The following is a 26,696-nucleotide window of genomic DNA, read 5'->3' on the forward strand; positions in this document are numbered from 1 at the left end:
TATCTGTAATTCATTTTGGGGCTGTATCTAAAAGTTAATTCAACAGCCATGCCTTTCTTTATTTTTAGATCTGCTATTCCAGTATTCACTAATTTCCAAAGGGTTCATAAGACTTTTCTTGCGGCTGCTTGAATCGAATACAAACCAAAAATATCCGAAGTGCTCATCAGAAGCACATACTAAGAGTGAAATGCTAACAGCGCCGGGTTGGAGTTTTGCACCTGTGTCCACCGACCGGACTGTAACAGCGACACTCAAATGAAACGACACAAAGGCAGTCGCACCTGGTTTCGTGTCCGCGTGGCGTTTGCGATCTCAGTGCGTCTTCGCTTATGTAAGGAGGAACGAGAGAGAGAGAGAGAGAGAGAGAGCGATCCTCCCACGCAGCCCTCGCTTGTTCGCCAGTCCGCTCGCTCTCTTCTGGTTTGCGCAACTCTGCGCGCCAACTTTGTGAGGCGCGTGCGACTTGTGTGTGTGTCACGCGAGAGCGAGCGGGCGGGCAACCAGGCAGGCGCGCACTCGCTCTCTCTCTCTCTCACTCACTCAGTCACTTGCTCACAAGGAAGTGCGGGCGGGCAAACAGAGAGAGTAAGAGAGAGAGAGAGAGAGAGAGAGACTGGCAGGCAGGCACTCCAAGACAGTAGTAGTAGCAGCAGCAGCAGAGTAAAGAGACAGCAAGTGAGAACGGGTGCCTTCTGACCTCCGGTTAACGGAAGACTTGCCACATCTGGAGCTGGTGCCCTCACGGGACGAGAGACGGGCGCAGTCCCGGTGAGTACAAGGAGAGCGGCGTGGGGCGAGGGAGGCACAGTTACGGACGGTGTTCACCTGCAGGGGTGGCGGGGCGCGAACTGACTGACTGAAGTAAAGAGAAGCAGGAAGCGTCTTCCTGAGTAAACTCGTCGAATAGTTTTGTCGAAATAGCTGGCCGAAGAAGCGACACTTTTAATTGAAAGTCATGCCCACTTAGTCACAGTCTGGGTGTCCCACGAGAGCGTGAGACCGGTGGTGTGGGGCGGTTGAAGCGGGCGGCTTTCCTGGAGGTGCTGCTCCGGGTGTGTGCAGGCGTGCGCGTCCTGTGCCCTGCGGTCACTAGTTTCTTAAGAACCGCCCAGGTCATCGTGGGGGTTGGCGGCGCATACCTGCGCAGGTATCTGGAGGTCATTGATGGATTGCTTTTAGTACCGTCGCTGCGAGCAATTTTTTTGGAGGGTGGGGGGAGTCATGGGGGGGTGGGTTGTCACTTGTGAAGGAATTCGGGGGGTCTAGCGCCACTCGCGTTACGCATTTTACGCAGCACACATGCCTGCATTTAGTCAACAGTTAAGCAAGTTTGGGCTTGATGAAGCCTCGGTGAAAGTCGGTAAGATGCGGTTCTTCTCCTTAAGCCAAACCTTCCTTGAGTGCCAGGGGTCGCTACAAAGCAGAAGGTGGGCTCTCACATGAAAACTTCTTTAAAGAACTCTCGACACAGTGTACCGTACACATTATTCTGCCCAAATTCACCTTCTCTCCAAGCAGTATAGCCCACACTTGCGCAGAGCACACTTTACCTGCACAGATTAATCCTATGAAGTTCAGGGGTCGCTTTAAAGCAAAAAGAGGACTTTCACATGAGAATTTCTTTATTTCTTAACACAGTATGCTATAAGAATTATCCCTCTATATTTACCATCTCACTAAATTTGTGAATTAAATTTGTGAATTTCCCCTTGGGATTAATAAAGTATCTATCTATCTATCTATCTATCTATCTATCTATCTATCTATCTATCTATCTATCTATCTATCTATCTATCCATCCATCCAAACGGTATACTGTAGTCCAGACCACCACTGCACAGAGCAATCGGAGGGTTTGGTTTTCAGGCAGAATTTACCTGCACTGATTAGTCTAATGAACATCTGGATCGCTTTAAAGCAGAAAACAGACTTTCACATGAGGAGTTCTTAAATATTTATTAATACAGTACAGTATTCCATGACCATGATCCTGCCTTCATTTATCATCTCACTATCCATATTACTAACCGAGAATGGTAAAACGGATATGGACGCAGGGACCTGCCCGTGGACGCAGGAGACATAGTGCACAGGCGTCACGCAAAGCCCCCCAACCCCAGAGCGAAACGGGAGAGACTATGAACCGTCTGACATGCCGCAAGCATTATAAAGCGAGGTCAGAAATAAAAGACAGAGTAGGAAACAAAGTAAAACGTCATAAAGAGGTTAAAGAACGGGGCCAAACACATGGAGAGCAGGTTACAGATGATGAAAACTGGAATGCAACAGTTTCAAAAAAACCTAGGCACGAAACACATGCACAGCGAGATACTGAATATAAAGGCAGAAAAAACGACAGTTAAACGTCCACACCACACAGCGGAGGCAGACCCGGAAGGTGCAGGCGCCTACATCGCGCTTCGCAAGGCGCGGGAAAGTACGAAAGGCAAAGGCGACTACACAGCATGGTAAAACCCGACATAATACGGAAGGCGCAGGCGTTGCCGCCATATTGTGAGTGGCACTACTGCGTAGTGAAGGCACAGGCGTCACCGCCATATTGTGCGTGGCACTGCTGTGGAGTGAAGTTAGGAATAATGTGCTGCTTGGGATCGTACAAAACGCCAAACACGACCCACCGTCTGAAACTGCGGAGGTAAAGCAGGCACGGGTTCAAACCGAACGAGCTCAACTGACGGATATACGCCTGCAACGTGCGTCTCAAACCGCAGAAGCAGGGCAAGCACGGGTTCAAAACAACACAAGCTCCTACAACGCGCGTCTGAAACTACGGCTGCCCAGCGGGCACGGGTTCAAAACGCCGGGGGTAGGCGAGCGAAGCGAGCAGGGGGCAAAGCCCCCTTGTACAGTATAGCCCAGACCGGCCCACCACTACACAGATCAGTCAGAGCATTTGGTTTTCAGGCAGAACTGAACCTGCACAGATTAACATAACGAAGATCAGGGTGTGCTACCCAGCAGAAGGTGGAGTTTCATGTGAAAACTTCTTAAAGAACTGTTGACACAGTATGCCATGATCATTATCCTTCCTAAATTTGTATCCTTGACCATCATTGCAAAGAGTAGTGCATTAGGTTTTCAGGCAGAATTTACCTGCACTGATTAATCCCATGAAGATCAGGGGTTGCTTTAAAGCAGAAAGCGGACTTTCACATGAGAATTTATTTATTTCCTAACACAGTATGCTGTAAGCATTATCCTGTCTATATTTACTATCTCATTAAACACTATAGTCCAGACCTGCATTGCACAGATCAATCAGAGAATTTGGTTTTCGGGCAGAATTTACCTGCACAGAGTAACATAACGAAGATCAGGGTGTGCTACCCAGCAGAAGGTGGAGTTTCATGTGAACACTCCTTAAAGAACTGTTGACACAGTATGCCATGATCATTATCCTGCCTAAATTCAAAGCCTCGAACATCATTGCACAGAGCAGTGCATTGGGTTTTCAAGTAAGGGAGAATTTACCTGCACTGATTAATTTAATGAAGATCGTGATTGCTTTTAAGCAGAAAGTGGACTTTCACATGTGAAGCTCTTAACTATTTCTTAATACTGTATTCCATAAGCGTGATCCTGCTTTTATTTATCATCTCACTAGACAGTATAGCCCAGACCGACCCCTCACTGCACAGATCAATCAAGAGTTTTTTGTTTTCAAGCAGAACCCATTAAACCAGGAATCACTTTAAAGCTGAAGGTGGATTTTCACATGAGAATTTCTTTATTTCTTAACACAGCATGCTGTAAGCATTATCCTGTCTATGTTTACCATCTCAATAAACGGTATAGTCCAGACCAGCACTGCACTGATCAATCAGAGCATTTGGCTTTTGGGCAGAATTTACCTGCACTGATTAATCTAACAAAGATTGGGGTCACTTTAAAGCAGAAAGCAGACTTTCACATGATAAGTTCTTAAATATTTCTTAATACTGTATTCCATGAGCGAGATCCTGTCTTTATTTATCATCTCACTAAACAGTGTAGCCCAGACTGACCAAACCACTCCACAGAGCAGTCAGAGAGTTTTTGGTTTTCAAGGAGAATATACCTGCATGGATTAACCTAATGAAGATCAGGGTCTGCTACGCAGCAGAATGTGGAGTTTCATGTGAAAACTTCTTAAAGAACTGTCGACAGAGTATATCATGATCATTATCCTGCATAAATTCAAAGCCTCGGCCATATTTGCACAGAGCAGTGCATTAGGTTTTCAAGTAGAATCTATCTGCCCAGATTAATCCCATGAAGATCAGGGGTTGCTTTAAAGCAGAAAGCAGACTTTCACATTATCATTTCTTTATTTCTTAACACAGTATGCTATTAGCATTATCCTGCCTATATTTACCCTCTCACTAAGCAATATAGTCCAGACCAGCACTGCACAGATCAATCAGAGCATTTGGTTTTCAGGCAGAATTTACCTGCACAGAGTAACATAACAAAGATCAGGGTCTGCTACCCAGCAGAAGGTGGAGTTTCATGTGGAAACTCCTTAAAGAACTGTTAACACAGTATGCTATGATCGCTATCCTGCCTAAATTCAAAGCCTCGAACACCATTGCACAGAGCAGTGCATTAGGTTTTCAAGTAAGGCAGAATTTACCTGCACTGGTTAATCTAATGAAGATCGGGGTCACTTTAAAGCAGAAAGTGGACTTTCACATGAGAAGTTCTTAAATATTTCTTAATGCAGTATTCCATGAGCGTGATCCTGCCTTTATTTATCATCTCACTAAACAGCATTGTCCAGACCGACCCAGCACTGCACAGATCAGTCAGAGTTTTCGGTTTTCAAGCAGAATTTACCTGCATGGATTAAACCCATTAAACCAGGGGTCACTTTTAAGCATAAAGTGGATGTTTACATGAGAGCTACTTAAAGAGCTTTTAACAAAGTATGCCATGAGCATTACCCTGCCTACATACACCTTCTCACTAAGTACTACAGTGTAGACCACCATTGCACAGAGCAGAATTTTTCGGTTTTCTGGCGGAATTTACTCGCACAGATTAATCCCATTAAGACCAGTGGTCACTTTAAATCAGAAAGTGGACTTTAACATGAGAACTTCTTAAATAATTCTTTACATAGTATGCCATGAGAATCAACTTGCGTAAATTCACCTTCTCACTAAACAGTATAGCCCACACCATCACTGCACAGAGCAGAGCGTTTCGTTTTCAAGCGGAATTTACCTCCATAGATTAAACCCATAAAGACCAGGGGCTGCTACCCAGCATAAGGTGGACGTTCACATGACAACTCTTAACACAGTATACTATGAGCATCATTATCCTGTCTAAACTCGTAGACTCGACCACCATTGCACATAGCAGAGTGTTTGCTTTTTCAAGCAGATTTTACCCATATGGTTTAAACCCATTAACACCAGGTGAAGCTTTAAAGCAGAAAGTGAACTTTCATGTAAGAACTCTTGATACCTTTTCACTTAACAGTACAGCCCAGACCACCAGTGCACAGAGCCGAGCGTTTGGTTTTCAACCAGAATTTACCCGCACAGATTAAACCTCATGAAGGCCTGCTTGCTTTGTTGCCTTTAAGTGCATGTAATTGAGAAGATATTCCGGCTAAGGTGACGCTTGGGGCTATGAAGTTTAGTATACATATCTGAGTAAAGCACGAATGTTAAATGAACAATGCATACCATAAGTTTGAAGTCGCTTTGGGAAAGGTTTATTTTTTCTGTTTTTCTGTGACATTTCTCAGCTCTGTGTCAGACCAAAGTTTGTGGTGGAAAAGAATAGCAGGAAGGTGGCATTTTCACAAAACACGTTTCAGTTTAGAAATGGAAACATTTTTGTGTGGTTCTCTGAATTACTGTAATACAGAAAGTCATGCTGATTTGTTTCGTCTTTTATCACAATGCACAATATGAGTGTTTTTTTCATAGATCTAAAGGAGCTGAATTCAAATCTGGGCAACAAGATTGCTCTTTTACATCCAGGTGAAGATTTAAAATGAAAAACAAAAACATTTCAGAGAAAAAAATGTTGTTATTAAGTAACATAATAATAAGTAATTATTTAGATTTGAAAAAAGTATCAGTTACACATTATAACCAGTAGGATGAGCCACTGAGCCCCAAACCACAGACCCAATAATACCCAACACAGTTACGGGTTCACCCAATGGATTTCTTTAATACAGCTAGCACACAAACAGTGAAACACATCCCAAAAATCATGCAAACAATTAAGCTCCTTGTCTCCTTCTGCTTGCGTGCTGTTCGCAGCCTCCCGACTCTGACTCCCCGAAGTAAGGCAGCAGGCTCCTTTTATACTGGACCTGAAAGAGCTCCTGGTTTCCCAGCATGATTTGTATTGAGTACTTCCGTGTTGGGCAGCACGGTGGCACAGTGGGTAGCGCTGCTGCCTCACAGTAAGGAGACCCGGTTTCACTTCCCGGGTCCTCCCTGCGTGGAGTTTGCATGTTCTCCCCGTGTCTGCTTGGGTTTCCCCCCACAGTCCAAAGACATGCCGGTTAGGGGGATTGGCGATTCTAAATTGTCCCTAGTGTGTGCTTGGTGTGTGGGTGTTCTACGGTGGGTTGGCACCCTGCCTGGGATTGGTTCCTACCATGTGCCCTGTGTTGGCTGGGATTGACTCCAACAGACCCCCGTGACCCTGTGTTCGGATTCAGCGGGTTGGAAAATGGATGGATACTTTCATGTTGATTGAGAACCAGGGTATTCCTACCCTGACAGCGCCTCTTTGTGGCACCCAGGGATCCCTACAGGGCTACACTTGTGGACTCCCAAGATGTATATCCAAGCTGGGACGCTTCCAATGGAGCACTACCACCTAATGTATGGGGGATGGAACTGCTCCTGGCCTCCAGCTTCTGCTTGTCTATCCTCTGGCACCTACACTTTTATCCCATTGTCCAGCTGGGATGCCTGTCTCTCCTTCTTGGCATTCACAACATATCATTTTTAAAATATATTTATTACTCAGAAAAAATAGTCACTTGGTATTTGTTTTGTAGCGGGGCCACATAGTGTTTAAATGTCAGTACTGAGTGCGTCTCGTTTCATTGTCCCGTTTACTGTTTGTGCATCAGTTTATGCCGTCCCCGTAAAAGGGGACGGATGATGGAAGGAGACCACAGCTGCAAACCTGGAAAACACCTGTTTACAATCAATCAATCCCAGCCGTCACAGGACTATATAAGCAAGCAGGAGGAGAAGGAAGAGAGAGGAGAGAAGGAGATTTTGTTTTACCATCACGACCACGAGCAACCTGTACCTGTTTTTCATATTGCGCTTATCCATCCAGTTTGTTTTTCCATCTGCCGGATTTATTTCAAGGACCTCACCACGAGAGACCCCGGGGTAGGACTTAATCATCCACCACATACACGAGGATTCACGGTGAGGCTGTTCCATTTTTTCCGGGGAGAATCAAACATCGCAATTTCTCTAATTCAGTCATCCGCTTTCAGGACAGTTTCTTTATTACCGGACTCACGTTCTCATTCATTTTCAGTTTATCATTCATTGTTATTCGTGTTGTGTTTTTATTTGTTACAGGGACAAGGGAGGGTTTTTGTTATATATATATATATATATATTTGGTGGTGTCTTGTTATTGCTGGGGTGGAGGGATATTTATATTTATATGTTTCTATTTTTCTATTTCATTTCACTTAATACATATAACCCGTTTAAATTTTACATCCTGTTTTTGTGTGCTTATATTTTTCACCGTCGATTGTGGGGGAAAAGTTCAAATGGTAAGAAGTACGGCTTGATAGTAGATTATTTCTCAGTCAATTATCCAAGCCACAGGTCTTGGGAGTGTAGCTGCCGGCTGGGTAAAAGGGGTCGGCCGTTACAGTTTCCCTTTTATAACCCTCTGAAAGTCTTTCATGGAGAAATGGCCAACAGATGTCTGCTAACATGAGCGTTACTCCTCTTTCCACTACATTTTCTGTCAGTCCGAGCAATGTCCTAGTGGTACCTCTCCCCATGTTCATCACGGACTGCTCCCATGTGCTCAGATAAAAAATCCAAATGAGAATGTAGGATTTGAATTTTTAAAGATACAGTATGTTGCACCCAAGTGTTAAGCAGGATGAGAGAAGCTGCTCAGGTAGTTCCTCATAGTTTTCTGCCATTGGATTCCCTAGGAAGTTGTGGCACACACTTTTCAAAATTCTTTTTCAGCTTTTCTCAGCTTGGGTTTGAAGTTTGCTTACCTCTTACCTGGTCAAGTCCATGGATGCATCAACTCTACCTTGCATACAACAACTATCTCTCTTCTAAACAATAAAAAGGCATCTTTCTAACCTTCTGTATATAAATTTCTGGCTATTTTTAAGGAATAAGAGAGAGGGGTTAGGAGCCTGCGCTGATACAGCGCATTGCGACACCCACCACATGGCAAACCGCCTCAGAATCCCAGATTAAGACCCGAGTGGAGCCACGCAACAGGTGACACCTCAGGACCATACGTGTTCAGACGTAAGAATAAGAAGAGAGAAATACGGATTGAGTGCAAAGAATGTGTAGCAAATACTTGATTTGGCATTGTTTCCACCTCAGCTAACGTTAAGAACAAGGAAGACAACATTTTTCATATCAAAATATACAGAATGAATCAAAATTATGTTAACATTTAAATGCCGGAAACAATTTATTCACAAAACATACTTCATATGTGCAAGATGATTTACAGGAATGTCTCAACCTGTTTGCTATCATGTTCAACACACAAAAAACAATGAGCAACAGAACCATTTAAAGCCCGGACACACGTATCACGGGGAATAGATGACACCACAGTCTGTATGCTGTCCTTTGATATCACAAAATTTCCTGTTATACCTACTCACCTTTACCATACCCCATAATCAGAAATCACATGGCATCAAGTCAGGGGAGTGTGGAGGCCATGGCAATGGTCCAGTATGACCCACCCATCGAACTGGAAAGGTATGGTCGAGATAAAAAGAATCCATTAGTGTTAACATAATTTTGGCTCAACCTGTACTTCAAATAATATTCCAGGCACGAAAAAGTATACTTACGTCATAAAACAAATGTAACTTATTTTTGAAAAAATCAGATTTTTTGTTCAAAATGGTGTGTTTGACTGAATCTGACATCTCAGCAGAAACATTCTGTGGGAGAGAAATTCCAGTTGGATTCATCATATTTAAATCTATAAAGTACATTGATTTTTTTGTGTGGGAGGATTTTTGTGTCGACCAGTGCCATCAGTCTTTGTTTTATATATAAATATCACAAGATATTTAGCTAGGTGAATACATATAATTGTGAGGTGGGTGGCACAGTTACACAGTGGCTACTGTTGGTGCTCCACAGATCTGGCATCCTGGGTTTGAGCCTTGTGTCTTTGTGTGGTGTTTATCCATTCTCCCCGTGTCTGTCTGGGGTTTTACTCTCACCTCCCCAAAGGTAAGCACACCTGGTGAACCGCTCATTTTTAATTGCCCAGTGTGAGTGTGTGTGTGTGCGTGATTGGGACCTGTAACTGACAGGTCATTTCTTGCCACCTGGTGACCCCCTTGCATCTGGAATGGAATAACAGTTTGGGTTGGATTTAATCCAGATTTCTGTATTTTTCATCAGACCAGAGGTTCTTTGAGAGTCCCAGGGGAATCTTTTTTCTTTCTGCTTGTTTTGGGTCACATATTCAGTAAGTACGTTGTTTACAAGTGACAACAGGTCTGCAGCCATCTTTTGGATTGTGAAATTTTCTTGATTGTCTAAACATTTGAATTGCACACTAGTTTCCACTCCTTCCATATATCTTCCCCATGGGGGTTGGTCTGTGTGAAGAGACCTCTTTGCCACCACCATTGTGCTGTTATGTGATGTAGAATATTTCTGTTTTAAATTAAATCTGCCATTTTCAAAAACATGCCATACTGATTCTGTGGGTTATTTTGTTAATGTTGAGATGTAGAACTTGAAAGCAAAAACTATTACATACCATATGCATGTGTAATGTATTTATAGTTGTGGGTGTTGCACTTATTATTTGTAATATTTGCAGTTTTTTGCACCCTTTTAAACTATGACTTGTGTTCAGAAATGCTACTGGAGCAAGTGAAAATTCCCTTGTGATGACTTAAGTTTATTACATAGGGTGTTCTATCTATCTATCTATCTATCTATCTATCTATCTATCTATCTATCTATCTATCTATCTATCTATCTATCTATCTATCTATCTATCTATCTATCGTGAAATGAGTCAAGCAACACAGGAAAAGGTTTGGGGGCAGCCACCTGTATACTTGAAATATGCTGCCAAATATGGCAATTTTAAAGTTGGGCGAGGAAGTGATATAATTATGGCAGGAACCAGAAGTGATGTAATCTGGCCTGGAACCGTAAGTGAAGTCATTGAGCCCCAGAACCGGAAGTGACATCACCGAGTCCAGGTGGAATTTCCCATGGTTGGTCTGCAGATGATAAAGAGAAAAGGATCAGTGCAGTGTGCCACCCCCTGGTCCGGCATGGAATTATCCTTTTTTGAACCCTTCACTTGCCTCCCATGAGCATGTGTGTGACACTATCTATCTATCTATCTATCTATCTATCTATCTATCTATCTATCTATCTATCTATCTATCTATCTATCTATCTATCTATCTATCTGCATGAGCCGAAAGGCAATATCCCCTACCCTAATCCTACCTCTAACCCTTAGCGCTTACTTTTCCTTGTGTGAGTTGGGGGTACCAACATGGCAACCTCATATACCTGGTTTAGGCAAGTAAATAAACAGTCGCTCTATGCCTGCATTAATAATGCACTGTCACTAGCGCCATATTTTAAAATACTGTAGAAATTCTTTGTACTTGTAAATGGCAGTGGGAGGTGCATTTTCTGTGCCATAGAGTGAAGAGTAAAAATGTAACTGTTAATCAGAAAACTTACCAAGAAGATCATTTATAATTCTGATGTCCTAACACCTACATTTGCTATCTTGTGAAATGTTATATCTCAGAATTCCCTGATGTGAGGGAAGGGTTAAAAGAGAAATGATAAAAAAATAAAACCACCCTGAAGAAATAGGTCATCTATGTACTTCATGTATGGTTTTGTAATTACAGTATACTACGATTTAGAATAAATAATGGGATATTTAAGATGGTTTTGTTTGTGTTTTACATCTTCCAGTAACAAAATGAAATGGAACATTTGTTACGTGTTTTGTCAGCAAGTTAAATGCTTCACTGATGGATTCACTCTTGTACTGTACATCTGTTGGCTCTATACATTTATGATAATGGAAGACAGGCTTTCATTTTGGATTGTAAAGTTTATTTTGACCTTTCTGGTAACAGAATTAAAATTGTAACATTACTTACATAAGGAAATGCTTTAGAAATCCTGTGGAAACGAAAATGAAAAGATGATGCAATAGTGCAATACAATATGTTGAAAAGAGCTCAGTGATGTGCCAACACCTTTGTTGTCGTGAGGTGTTGTAATTGTAAGATTGCTGTAGCTACTGTAAATAATCAGTATTGTGATGTAGTGTATTACATTTTTTGTAAAAAGGTGTTGGATTGCACTATTAATCATAAACACTTAAAGAACAATATTATAAAAGACTTGTTTAATGAAAGATTTTTTTGTAACAGAGTATCAGTAATCCGATCCAAGTCCAGGAAAATTGTATTATTACAGTACTCTGCCTTTTAGTGTTTGGAATTGAACCATTTAATACGTATTTGGCAGGGGTGACAGAATTTCCTACATGTCTCACCTCAATGCTAAATTGGTCGCAAGTCCACTTTCCGAGTTCCTTATCCATGTTGTGGGTTGCAGGTGCTAGTTTGTGAGTGTTTATGTGAGCTATGTTAGTGATCTGTATTTCAGGAATTTCCAAATTTTTGGTGTTCTTAATGCTTGTTTTGGGTATTTTTCTAGCCCAGGAATCTGATTCTGAGATCATTTTTTTTAAATTAATCTTTCTTTAGAAGTTTTAATATATTTGGGCCTTTTTCACCAACATTTTATATTTTAAGTGCATTGTCATTTTTGTTTCAACCATCATTAGGACACGTTGCTGGGAGCCATGTTCTCAGAGGTGATGTGACATGTATAAAAAGTTATTGGAGAGATGTGTTTTCTATTTGAATTTACAGATTGCAAAGCCCTTTTTGAAAAGTCCTTTTGACCACTTCAAAGCTCTTCTTCATTAGGTTTTTATGGTTTAGCCTGGAGTGTGATTTTTGTGTCTCATTTTGGTTTCACTCCCTGATTTTTACTGTTATTTTGGCTTTTGTCTATGTCTCTTTTCCCAACCACCATCATAAAATACTTCTTGCTAGTATGCAAACTGTATTCCATATAACTACTTGTGCATCTATTTATTCCTTATCCCGTTTAATCATGATTAGGAGTCTGATGGCTTGGGAGTTTGATGGATTAGATTAGATTACATCTTGCCTGAAGAAGGGGCCTGAGTTGCCTCGAAAGCTTGCATATTGTAATCTTTCTAGTTAGCCAATAAAAGGTGTCATTTTGCTTGGCTTTTCTCTACATGGATTAGATAGAGAATTTTTTGTAAGTCAAGCATTCTTCACTGAGGCAAATTCTAAAATAATAACTTAGTAGTATAGCAGTTAGTGTCCTCAGTATTGACTATATTTGTAATTGAGTATTGTACAGATTGTTTCAATGATTGAATAGTTTATTAGAAAATTATGCATTAAATGCATTAAATATTAATGTAACTAAGTGATGTACTTGATGTTCTTGATTTTCTCATTGAAATGCTATATCTACTGTATAATAAAACACTGAGGTCTGTACGTTCAGTCCCTCGAAGCAATGTGATTGGTCAGTCTGGGTTTGGTGACTTGATGAAAGAGGAAGAGCGAGTGTGAGCTGCACAAGGAAGATTAAAGGCATATGACGCATGGTGAAAGATGGCAAGAATGGCTCAGACACAGGAAGCAGAGGCTTATGGTGTGAGGAACCCAATCAGAATTGGCTAATGTTAAGAGTGATGTTCCACAGCGGGTCAGTGCTGGAGCCACTGCTGTTTTTAATATATACAAATGGTTTGGATAGGAATATAAATAACAAGCTGGTAAATTTGCAGATGATACCAAGATAGGTGGGTTGACAGATGATCTCAGATCCATTGAATCATCACAGAGGGTCTTGGACAGCATACAGGCTTGTGCAGATTTGTGGCATATGAAATTTAATGCTAGTAAATGTGAAGTATTACATGTAAGATGTAAAAATGTGAGGATTGAATACACAATGGGAGGTCTGAAAATCTAAAGTACACCTTAAGAGAAGGATTTAGGAGTCGTAGTGGACTCAACTGTCAGACAGTGTTCAGAAGCCATTATGAAAGCTATCAGAATGACAAGCTATATAGTGCCATGATGTGTAGAGTACAAGTCCAAGGAGGTTCTGCTTGAGCTTTATAATTCACTCATCTGGAGTACTGGGTGTAGTTTGGGTCTCCAGCAACACTAGAAAAGGTCCAGAGAAAAGCAACGAGGCTGCTTCCAGGGCTACAGGGGTTGAGTAATGAGGAAAGATTAAAAGAGCTGAGCCTTTACAGTTTAAGAAGAGGAAGATTAAGAGGTGAAAATTATGAAGGAAATGAGTCCAGTGGATCGAGATGGTGACTTTAAAATGAGTATATCAAGAATGGTGGGACACAGTGGGATACTTGTTAAGGGTAAATTTCACACCAACATTAGGAATCACAGACATAATGAAATAAGTGACCACAGTTGTGGACAGTAGAACTTTAGGGACATTCAAATTGAGTGGATAGGACTGGTGAGCTTTGTGTGACTGAATGACCTCTTCTTGTCTGGATTGTTCCAATGTTCTAAAGTATAGAGCAGTACACAACCAGGCAGGAGGTGAGAAAGGCACCTCAAAAATAATGACAGGGTCTGAGAAGCAGGCTTTCGGCAATGCTCTCGAGAGATGGAGCACTGGTCAAGACAGGTTAGGAACTGAAGGTACATGCAGGGCAAGAGATAACATATATTTTTTAATTACTCTTATTACTATGGCCAATATATACTGTACATATACATATATATATATATGTATGTATGTATGTATGTATATACTGTATGTATATACTGTATGTATGTATGTATGTATGTATGTATGTATGTATGTATGTATATATTATAACACTAGATGGTGTTTAACCCAACACACAGACACTGAGAACACGAGTTAAAAGCACCAAGAAGTTGTTTTAATTTCTTCTTTCTGTACAGTGCTCCACCAGTAAACAGGCAAATAACTACAATAGTAATCACAATTGCTAGACTTGCTGGGTCTTCAGTAGTCCTTTATATAGGCCTTGACCCGGAAGTACTTTGGGGCTTCCACCCCCGTGACTTGGGAGTACTTCCGGGCTATATGGAAAATAAAAATCCCCAGATCTTCCTGCAGCGTCTCCTGGTGACACCCATGGTATCCAGCCAGGCTGTGATGCCGAACTACAGATTCCATGATGCCCTGCGGGAATCCGGGGCACTGCTATGCTGCAGGAAACTCTCCATCTGGCATCTTGGGGGAGGTAATGTCCCACAGTAGCTGCCTTCCCCCATCCTTCTCTTCTTTGGGCGTCCCGGCCAGGTTGAGCAGCCAGCAGTCCGCCACTATATATATATATATATATATACTAGCAAAATACCTGCGCTTCGCAGTGGCGAAGTACTGCTTTAAAATTTTAAATAATAAACTGAGGGAAATTATACCAATAATTATTTGTTAAGGATCTCTTTGTATACCATGTTGTCAGTTCGCCCCTCTGGTTGTAATATGACCAAGTTGTGCGCTGAGCTTACTCTTGAGCATGCAACGTATAGTTGGCCATGTGAAAAGCAAATCAAGAACAGCAAGACCGCGCCAGCTGCGGAGCTCAGCTCGGAGCGAAATGAAGTGAATGAAATGAGGTGAATGGGAGGGGAGATGATCACGTGACTCCAACACCCGCCTTAACTCTCCATCCCTCCACAAACACACAAACACAGTCTCTCGGATCCCAACTCTCCTTTATATATATAGATAAATAGCAAAATACCCGCGCTTCGCAGCGGAGAAGTAGTGTGTTAAAGAGGTTATGAAAAAGTAAAGGAAACATTTTAAAAATAACGTAACATGATTGTCAATGTAATTGTGTTGTCATTGTTATGAGTGTTGCTGTCATATATATATACATATACATATATATATATATATATAAAATATATGTGTATGTGTATATGTATATATATATGATAGCAACACTCATAACAATGACAACACAATTACATTGACAATCATGTTACGTTATTTTTAAAATGTTTCCTTTACTTTTTCATAACCTCTTTAACACACTACTTCTCTGCTGCGAAGCGCGGGTATTTTGCTAGTATATATATATATATATACACACATACACATATATTATATATATATATATATATATATATACATACACATATATATGTATACACACATATATATATATATATATATATATATATACATACATATACACATATACATGCAGTTTCAATAACATAGAAATCAATATAAACAACATTAACATCATTATCATATGAGAATATGAAGTAATATATAAGAAGCACATTTCATATAAATATAAATTATTAAACAGTAAAATCTTCTTCTATAATTTGCTACCATGGCTATTCGTTTGTCTGTCCAGGATTTTAAATCACCTGTAGCTCGCAAACCGTTTCACCTATTGACTTGAAATCTGGTACACATATAGTACATCATGTCTACTATCCGCTTTATGGGTGATGATTGTATTACTCTTTTTATCTTTATTTTATTTTATTGTAGAATCAACTCCTATCTGCGCACACCAGGGCGGCCGTGGGCGGATGCGTATGGTGTATTCACTCAACGTTATCGTGCATTGCGCTGTCACTGGTATTTTGATAAAGGAATTTGAACAACATATAAGAAGCGTATAAATTATTAAACAGTAAAACATTAACATTTAAGAAGTAAAGTTACATTAAGTACTACTGCAGTGCCTTCGGGTATACCTCATTTTTTGTTTGCCCATTACATGCTTAAATGTATACATTTTTTGGTGCACCTACCCGAGAACACGCGACATATAACCGAGCGTGGGAGAAGCATGGATTTTAAACACGCGTTGAGTTCATCTGCTGGTCTCCCTCGTGAAATAACTGGTAATGTTTGACTAAAATCTACAGCGAGTAAAACGACATTAGCTCCTATTTTTTTTTTACAATCTCTGAGATCTTGCTTTTTTCGGTTCAAGGCTTCATAAGCTCTTTTATGTTCTATGGTGTACTTATCCCAAACCATTATCTTTGAATGTTACAAGACTTTCGCCTTGTATGTCCATCCATCCATCCATTTTCCAACCCGCTGAATCCGAACACAGGGTCACGGGGGTCTGCTGGAGCCAATCCCAGCCAACACAGGGCACAAGGCAGGGAACCAATCCTGGGCAGGGTGCCAACCCACCGCAGGACACACACAAACACAACCACACACCAAGCACACCCTAGGGCCAATTTAGAATCGCCAATCCACCTAACCTGCATATCTTTGGACTGTGGGAGGAAACCGGAGCGCCCGGAGGAAACCCACGCAGACACGGGGAGAACATGCAAACTCCACGCAGGGAGGACCCAGGAATCGAACCCAGGTCCCCAGGTGTCCCAACTGCGAGGCAGCAGCGCTACCCACTGCGCCACCGTGCCGCCCGCCTTGTATGTAGATCGGGGTAATTACATTCATTGCATTCCTAGTCTGAATCACAATCTGATTGTATGGGTGGTTACCTGGCACTGTAGGGTTGCCACCCGTCCTTTAAAATACGGAATCGTCCCGTATTTGAGAATGAAATTGCACGTCCCGTTTTGAATCAATACGGGACGGGATTTGTCCCATATTTTTTTTTATCATTTTTTTTAAAGCACCGTCTCATGCAAATCATCCCACACGCATTTTATGAAGGTGCCTCCTTTCCTACTTTTGATTGGGTAATACTTGATGCCATCGTTAGTTTGATTGGTCTTTTTAACTGTCCAGTGAGGAGGGTGGGTCTTTTAAGTAGAGTCTGCAAAGTGTTGGCACTGGGATGTGGCACCCGCTGCAGTATGCGTCCCTTATTTTTTTGTATTAAAAGTGGTAACCCTACCTGGCAGGTAACACTTATGTTTGGTCATGAAGTCGTCTAAAATCCGCCACGTGCCCTCTTTTAATTGCGAGAAGCAGATATATATAGCCAAATTCTCGCGCTTCGTTGCGGCGAAGTACTGCTTTTAATTTTTTAAGAAGAAAATAAAACCTTTTTAAATGGATCGAAAATATACCAATAACAATTTGTTAAGGATCTGTTTTTTTGTGAACCTCGCTTTTCACAGCTGTCCCGCTACGGCGTGTGTTTCGTTTATTTGACAGTATGTAGATTGTGGTAATTACATTCATGGCATTCGTTTTCTGAATCATAATCTGACTGTATGGATGGTTACCTGCCAGGTTACGCTTGTGGTTGGTCAGGAAGTCGCCTTACATCCGCCACGTGCCCTCTTTCTGTTCCCAGAAGTAGATCATAGAATGGTTTTAATAGTTTACTTTCAAATAATGCAAAGAGTATGCGACACGTGTTTCTCCCTAATTCTGGGCTCATCAGGCATACACACTCACTGCATCCCCTCTCGGGAATCGAATCTCTATCGTCAGCGCCAGAGTTGAAGCCCCTAACGTTGCGGTCAGCAAGTCGGCTAACATCCGCCATGTGCCGTCTTTCAGTTGCGAGAAGCAGATCATAGAATGGTTGAAACTGTTGCCCCTAACATTGCGCTACGGCGTGTGGTTCGTTTATACCTCGTGTCTTCTCATTAAACTTTTATCTCCCGAATATGTTATTGCAATCCGCAGCGGGAGCGTTTCTATAAACTTAATTTAAACTTACGTTTTACACCGTGCTTTGTTTCCCTTATGAACATGCTTGTATGCTTCACTCACTCGCTTCTTATTGTTTCGCTCCCTTCTCAATTGTTTAATGAATTTTTTGTTCTTCGCTGTTTGCGGCTCCTCCTTCATTTGTCCCTACTGCGTTCACAGTCTTTTCACGTGATTACGTGGGAGGCGTGATGACGTGACACTCAACTCCTCCTCCCACGGCCATCGAGCTGCTGTCCATTACAGTATATTGTGAAAAAAGAGGTTCCAGTTATGACCATTACGCGTTGAATTTCGAAATGAAACCTGCCTAACTTTTGTAAGTAAGCTGTAAGGAATCAGCCTGCCAAATTTCAGCCTTCCACCTACACGGGAAGTTGCAGAATTAGTGATGAATGAGTGAGTGAGTGAGTCAGTCAGTCAGTGAGTCAGTGAGGGCTTTGCCTTTTATTAATTAGTATAGATATAACAATAACAAAGTAAAGACAGAGGGAAGTTTTGGGGAACATGTAGGAAAACCCTGTATAACCGAAGTCTCAAAATACAAGAAATAAAAGTGGGGTAAAGCGTTAAGTTGTGCCTTTTCAGACAGGAGTCTACATATGACTACCACAGTTGATGGCTGTTCCGGTTAAGCTTGTTTCCAGCCAGAAGAGGTAGACAGACACTGGAAGTGACGTCAGCTGTATAAAAAATGTCAATCTTCCGATCTGCAGAGGGAGAGAAACAGAAGGCGTTATCTTAGAGTGCCTTCTTCAGGAGCGGAGGAGAATGACTGTCACCAGAAGCCTTAAACTGTCCCCTATGTGCCCACGCGTGACTATATATATATATATATATATATATATATATATATATATATTTATGTTCTTCTTCTTCATCTGTCAGAGCTCCAGTCAGACTGGATTTTGAGGCCTCTGGCAGCCTTTCTTAATGTTGCAGAAGTAAACCAATGCTTACAGGTTGGGAAAGTAATTAAGATGCATTCACATGCTACAGGGAATTTCATAGGTGTGTTGTGAATGTTCTTGACATTTCTTCTTTGCATTAAACAATCTGAAGAAAACCCAGTTGGTAGCCTGTACTGGGAGAATAGGGAGTAGATGAGGGCTTTTTTTTTGAGAAAAGTGACAAGTTTGAGAATCAGTGAGCAACTCTGTTTTTGACATTATTGCTAGGCTAGAATGTGTTCCTGGGCACATGTGAAGAGTTCTAAATTTGTATGTGCTTTTCAGATCGTTTAAATGAAGAGAATGAAGCACAGATATATTGACAGCTGGCAGATATTATCAGACAACAGAATAAGCTGACAAAGTCTAAGAGTAGCACACTACAACTTTACATAGCCCACGGTTAGCTTTGTGATGTCAGGCAAGTCTTGGATGGAACCTAAATATTGTCTTTTTAGTTGCTGCTGCATGTCCATTGTGCTGTGAGGGTGCACTGATTTGACGTTACAGTTGTTAGTGGACAAATTTTATATGCTATTAAAGTGAAACGCTTGGAAACCTTTGACACTTTATGATGCTTTCAGCTAGGACTCCGTACTTTGTTGAAATTGAAGATTATTTTAATTACCTTAATCTAATAAATTGATCAGTCATGACACCCATTGTGACGGATGGCCGGGACCCATGCCTGGCCGGGACGCCCCTTCTGTATATGTTCCAGAGGAGCAAGCATGGGCTGCACAGTACCTCCCCTGGACCACTTAGTGGCAGCCCCCCGGGTGACTGTGGTGCCTCAGATACCCGCAGGGCTCCATGGGAGATGGAGTTCCCCACAGCCCTGTTGGGATCTGGGGTGGCCACCAGGAGGCGCTGCAGGGGTTCCTGAGCCCATCTGGGCCGTAGTTGAGCCACAACCAGAGGTGCAGTCGGAAGCAGGTGGTCAAGCACCTGAAGCACTTCCGGGTGAGCTTTAAAAGGAGCCACAAGCCACCACTCTGGGAGCCGGTGTCGGGAGGAGGGAGACAAAGCTACCAAGGAGGAGTGGAGGACTTGAAGAGTTTATTTGTGCTTGTGACTTGTGGTTTTGTGGGACTGTCTTGTGGCTGAGGGACACAGGGAAGATGTGGGCCCCCAGCTGAAGAAGGAAAATAAACTATTTTGGTTTATTTTAACATGCCTCTGTTGTTAGTCTGTGTTGGGTCACATTGCAGATTGCAGACACTGTTATCGTTTTTTCGTGTCTGCTGTTTCTATAGGAGGGTGACAATGAGTTAAATTCCAATGGATGTTGACAAGCAATAAGAAAAAGGTATCACTGAAAACGACAGAAAACAAAAACAGCAAAAAAAAAAACAGTACAAGGAAAGTTCGAAGAAAGAATTTTTTTTTACAATGTTTCTGTTTGGGGATCGTTGTGCAAATGTGCACATCTGAGCTGCGACCACAGATCTAACTGCTCTGCGGATGATTCATTCAAGCATTTCAAAGTCACTTTGTTGTAATGAAAGTATCTGCCGAACATACTTCGTAGTAACGAGATTTCTATAGACTCGTGTCATATGAGGAAACTGTCGGGACCATCAAAATACTTTGTTGTAATACTCTCTCACCTCGGTCTCTCTCCTCTCTCTGCGCCCGCCAAGCATTCTGAAAAGTCTGAGTGAGTCTCCGTTGCCGGCAGTTCTCTCGCAGCCCGGCTGTCAGACGGCGCGGACCGGGGTTTGGGGACCCCTGTGTTAAACAATTTATGAAATTAAAAAACAGAAATTCACTGTTAAAAATGATAGAAAAAATAAACAAATAATTTTTATTTTTTGCAGAGACATTTATATATTTATATAAACGTAGAAGGGATGGTGAAGAACCCTTTAATTTATGATTTTACAACCAGTTTTTCTACTTAGAAATCGTTTTTACCATTAAAATAATATGAATTGTAACAATGATTATAAAATTTTGCAATATAACAAAAATATAAAATGATCAAAATATTACAGAAAAAGCTGTCATTAAAGTTATTTAATATTTATGAATATCATGTCTCTTATTATATGTTTTCAAAACTGTATTTGTTGTATTTTCATGTTACTTCATATTATATTATTTTTTTTAACCATTTCTTAGTGATTTCTTTGTCAGTACTTCATCTCTCCTTTCCCTCTTTTGTTTCCATGTTCTTTGGAAGCTTGTTTAGACCAACTTTATGGGCTTCCTCCTCATGAGTAGGAGTTCACTTTTTAAATAGGTAATAATAAGAGTAAGGTATATGTTACAGTGGGGACATGATGATTTTAGAGAGGCCTAGGTGGGGCATGGCCAAGAAAAGGTTGGGAACCACTGGGTTAGAGTCAATGAGATAACTTTGTCTTCTGCCGATGTAATATTCCTTATATGAGCACACTTTGCCTTGTACTTACATTAAGAGATAAATACGTTTAAATCAGAATTTCTGTTTTCATGTTTAGTACTTTTCTAAAGGTTTTGACATTTTCCATGTGAATTGTATGGTGCACGAAGTTTCATCATTTATTACGGGAAAAAATAGTCTAGTTCATATTTATTTAAAAAAGTCTATTTCATATTTATAGTCACTTACAACAAAATGTAAAGAGTTAGGGCAGAATGCGCTTTCAGCACTCATTGTTCTTATTTTATTGTATTTATCAGCCCTGCTGATATTATGTCTTTGGCACTTGAAGCATATAAGGATTTCAATTGGACGTCTTGTAGAGATTTTCTAACATAATTTGTTTATACTTTCTGTTATAAAAATAGATTTTTTTAGAAACTTAAGAGTAGTGATGAGTGTTTATTAATTCTAGTTCTGCAAATCTTCAGGGATGCCAGTGCTTTAATTTATTTTTATTTTTATTGGTCTTTGTACTTTTATGACTTTATTAACGGATGCCAGGCATACCTGGAGTGGGCTGCATGGATTTCTGCCTGTAGCAGTGTCTGGATTGAGCCTCAAGCTATGCTACAAACCCGTAACTGGAATACAGTGTAATCAAAATGACTCAAACTGGGGCAGATTCTGGTTGCAGGAGATGGTGAGATTAAAACAAAAATAAATTAGAATTAATTGATGCTCAAAAGCAGAAATAAAACAAAATAACTAGTAAACTTGAGATGTGGCAAGGCTTCAGAAGGCTTACTGCATGCCACTTCAAGAACCACCTACAGCTGATTAAAGCTTATAAAATGTGGATTATTGATGGAGTGTAAACTTGTCACAACTATCAGACAAATCCAGTACTCAGCATTTAAAAAAGCGGCTAAGCACGTCATCCACCAGGCCACAGCTCAATGTCTGAATAGAGCAGCAGCCATTGCAACACACACCGCCACTTACTTATTTCTTGCCCAGAGGAAGTGATTGATGAGTCAGTCTGTTGTCTCGATGTGCCTGAGGGTATTGGAGAACTAGGAAGACAAGAAGCTGGCAAAAAACCTGGGAGGGGGTGTTATTACTTGACAAGAACATACACTGTGTGGAAATGTCGCTGTAGACACTAGTGTGGGCAACAGGAACAATTTAGATAGCTATATGACAATGTAGTGGTTCTTCAAACTTTCTTTTTCTTGTGACCCAATTTTGTCTTATTTGTGGCTTTGAGATCCAGAATTACTGCTCATTATCAATCGGTGGATGGGGGGGTCCCCTGCCAACCATCATCCCTACCCCCTTGGAGAATCGTCAAGGAGAATGTAGGTCATAACCAGCAATGCCATTTGCTTTAACTGCTCGCGGCAACCTTTCGCATGACACTCCGCCAACTATACAGGACCTAACCCCATTAAGCACTGTTGCGTATCTGCGTGACTCAAATTCAGACAACACGGAAACCAAAATGGATTGCAACCCACATGCTTTAAGTGATTCAAATTAGGGTGCAGAAGTTTAGGAACCAGCATCCCTTATTTGGATTAAGGCAGGGACATCCACCTGAGATAAAGTGCTCTCAGACTGAGGTTAAGCAGCAAAATTGTTTCGGGGATTCACTTCACATTTGGTGGATTTATGAGTATGGTTTGTAACAAATACATTAGCTTCCAAGAAGCAGGAGAATGTGGTGGCTTCAGGCTATTTGGACAACTCCATAAAAGAAGAAATGTTTCAGAACTGACCTGGATGATAGGCTGGGGTAAGTGGATGGCTGATTGGGCAGCCCTGTAGGGAGGTAGAGTTGGAGATAAAGGAAGAGAAAATAGTATTTGTGGTGTGTTTTGTGTGCCTGGTGAGCTGAAGCCTTGCTTGGAGATGACTCAGATTCTTAATGGATGAGGTGTCCCTTGTTTAATCAGTTCTGTGCTGGTAATAATGGTCATAATTAATAATTAAGCTGTTATTTGGATGGCATGGTGGCATAGTGGAATCATAGGTGCAGAGCTCTGGCTTTGCATCCAGGACGTTTTACTCTCTTTTTTGGATTTCACACCTTCTCTGGTGATCTGAATGAGTTTTTCTCCAAACGCTCCAGCTTGCATCCCATATCCCAAAGAAATGTACGTGGAATGTTAATTGGTGACTTGAAATTAGTCTGGGTGTCAGTGTGAGTGTATCCTGTGACAGGACCCACACCCTATTTTGGGCTGCTGTCTGCCTTGTGCCCAATGCTGCTTTTATCAATTCAGGCCTACACAATCTTGAAATGAATTTTGTTGGTTTGAACTATAGATGTAAGGAGGGGAGTAGAATATCAGTTCCTCCAAGTTAAACATTGGATGGAAGTATGAAGTCTGCGACCTACTTTGTGACGACATTTGTGGTATATATAGCCCTGCTTCACTCCTGCTCATCCTGAGTCACTTACCGCCTCTAGTTTTCACTACAGCTTTACTTGTACTTTTGACGTTCACTTTATTTCCTCTTTAATATGCCATTTAAACATTCAGTGCAATCTGTATTAGTTCTTTATATGTGTAAAGTTGTTTGTGGACTATTTGTAATTTGCTTAGATGGAACATTGCTTTCTGTTGTCTCTCATTTTATATATCTGTTAGGGATGCTCTGATCAAGGTTTTTAAGGCACTCATTTTATGTTACCGAATTAACAGATTCCGATTTCTTTTCTTTATGCCTTTAAAAAACATTCTGCATAAAAAGCTCCTGCATAACCAGACGTGTAGAAGCCTTATATTCTATATTGAAAGTGTTAACTTTGGTATTTTTATAATTAAACTATAAACCACAGGTGTTACATATTCATTTTTTATTAAGAAAAGTGAAATTCTGTAGGCATATTGTTCATTGGCCATAAAAATACAAAAATTAATAAAATCCCCTTAGCGCTAGAATCCCTGAAGCCTACGAAAAGACTCGTAATCCTGGACCATCTTAAATCCATTCGCACCTCTCCGTCAGCATCTTTTGTTTTGTAAATGTGTTGATCAGCACAAGCAGCAAGCAGCCTGCTATCCCATCACCCCACTGTCATAGCTCAAGTCTGTTTATCTGGGTGTGAAGTGCCTGGAGTTGTATTGGGTAAATAATATCTCGTTATTTGGAATACATACATTTTATATGTGTTCCGTGTCTACAATAATACAATACAATACAATACAATACAATTTATTTTTGTATAGCCCAAAATCACACAAGAAGTGCCACAATGGGCTTTAACAAGCCCTGCCTCTTGACAGCCCCCCAGCCTTGACTTTCTAAGAAGACAAGGAAAAACTCCCAAAAAAACCTTTGTAGGGAAAAAAATGGTAAAAACCTTGGGAAAGGCAGTTCAAAGAGAGACCCCTTTCCAGGTAGGTTGAGCGTGCAGTGGGTGTCAAAAAGAAGGGGGTCAATACAATACAATACAGTACAATACAATACACAGAACAGAACAAATCCTCAATACAGTATAAAAATAAAAATTTTACAAGTACGGAGCAGAATTTAACAGTAGGTGATATCACTTAATATGATTTGGATTTGTTTAGCATCCTGGAGACCTCAGCCATCAAGCTGCCGCCCCCATTTGGCCATTCCACAGCTGAAACATTGCTTGGCCAGCCAATCCGATGAAAGGACCCCTCTACCCCACGATTCCTGCGATACTCCATGATCTGTGTAAGTGTAGGATGACAGGAAATGCGAGGCAACAAATATTGAACACATAGTTAAAACAGAAACTTTTTTCATGTTATAGTACTAATGACAACATTTTGACATGAAGTGTATAATGTGTGAAGACTGAAGTCCAAATATCAAATAAGCACTTTCACAAAAGGTACACGTATAACAGAACAAGTGCACTTTTATTCAAGAGTATAACCGAAGAAAAAGAAATCGGGTTAGGGTCTTATGCTGACACGACTGCTTGGGTGGTGCAGCGGTAAGAACTGCTGACTCATAATCAAGAGGTTGTGGGATTGATTCTGGGTGCTTCCTAGATTTACCGTTTGGAGTAGTTAGTTGCTCTTATTGTTACTATTATAGAATAAAATCATAATTTGATTTGAGTCTGTAACAGCTGGTGTAAATTTATGATACTTGGAAAAGTTAGCTTTGCTTTTTATTGTTCAGTTTTATTCTCTCAGTCTCGTTGCACGCTAGCCCCGATCTGACACTGCTGTTTCCCAATAAAGACGTGCTATAACAGAGGTGAACTCAGATGAGGATGAGGGTTCTACAGCAGGGAAAGAGAACAGAAACCGTCCCTGAAGGAAACGTCCACTAACACATAAGAACAACGCAGCTTCACCAGGGATAAATGCGAAAGATGGCACCATTTGGATGCAGCAACAGGTTGGGCGTCATCCTACCAGTCAGTCTGCCCCATGCAGACAAAACATACCGAGCTCGCCAAGGTATCATGCAAAGGTCCGTGTGCAATTATGTTTCTTGATGTTCTTTATATGAAAAACATGTATAAGTTACTAATATAAACGCCACACCGAATGTTGTTTACCTGTGTTTATTTACTTATCTTCCTACAGTGTAAAGTCAAAGTAGACTGCAGAGCTTCCTGCGTTTGATTGACATGGGCATGTTGCCAAAGGCCATGTGCAATGCCACTCCATATTTAGGAAAAGATCAGTTATGAAAAATGCAACGGCAGATCCCACCTGCAGTTGTAGACACTTCCGTACGTGAGCAGCTCTCCACGCTAGTGTTTAGAGCTGGCAGTGCCATGCTGACACTTCAGTACGTGAGCAGTGGTACCGAGCATGCAGTCAGGCTTCTTTTTTTTGGGCACATACACCATCAGCTACGGAGAAGAAAGGCGATGGTATTGTTAGCGTTGGCGCCCTTTCTTGCCCTGATGGGGTATTGCATACCTTGTTTGAGCCTGGAAGGTGGTCCTCAGGCATCCATGTGTGGCACACAAAGACTCGGTGTTTGGTTGAATACTCTTTGGCATATTTTTGGTCACCTATTTTATAAACATACCTGTTTTTTACCTGCTGATAAAGGCCAGAACCCTGAGTAAGCCTACCATATTGATGTAAATGTATAAATAGCAATAGATATTCTTTAACTGACTACAGGAGGTATTCTTGAGGGCCCTCTGCGTCTGCTTAAATGTTGTAAACCATTATTCTGAAGTGATGGCTGACAAAAAACTGAACTGTCCTTAAATATATTAACTACACTTTGAGTTGAACTCAGTAGGCATTGTGACATTTTCGGTGTCTGTCTATGGGTCTGAATGATATCACCCTGCCTTTTCAGTGGACTCCTGTAGTATCACCTTGGCAATCTTCCCCCAAAGCCTTTGAGCACGCTGAAGCCTGTTTTAGAGAGTCCTGACACATATCA

At 41.1% G+C, this 26,696-nt stretch overlaps 1 protein-coding gene across 3 annotated transcripts in view; it reads left to right on the plus strand.

The window, feature by feature from the left end:
- The first annotated feature begins 585 nt into the window (after positions 1–585).
- Positions 586–26,696, plus strand: part of ptk2ba (protein tyrosine kinase 2 beta, a) — a 386,610-nt gene continuing 360,499 nt past the window's right edge. For 2 of the 3 annotated variants that reach the window (XM_028796341.2, XM_028796343.2), the window contains exon 1: positions 586–771. The gene's annotated coding sequence lies outside the window, so the exon portion shown is untranslated. The remainder of the gene's footprint in view (positions 772–26,696) is intronic. The other variant, XM_028796338.2, reaches the window with a different exon arrangement.

Source organism: Erpetoichthys calabaricus, chromosome 3, assembly GCF_900747795.2.
Source record: "Erpetoichthys calabaricus chromosome 3, fErpCal1.3, whole genome shotgun sequence".
Classification (NCBI taxonomy): Eukaryota; Metazoa; Chordata; class Cladistia; order Polypteriformes; family Polypteridae; genus Erpetoichthys; species Erpetoichthys calabaricus.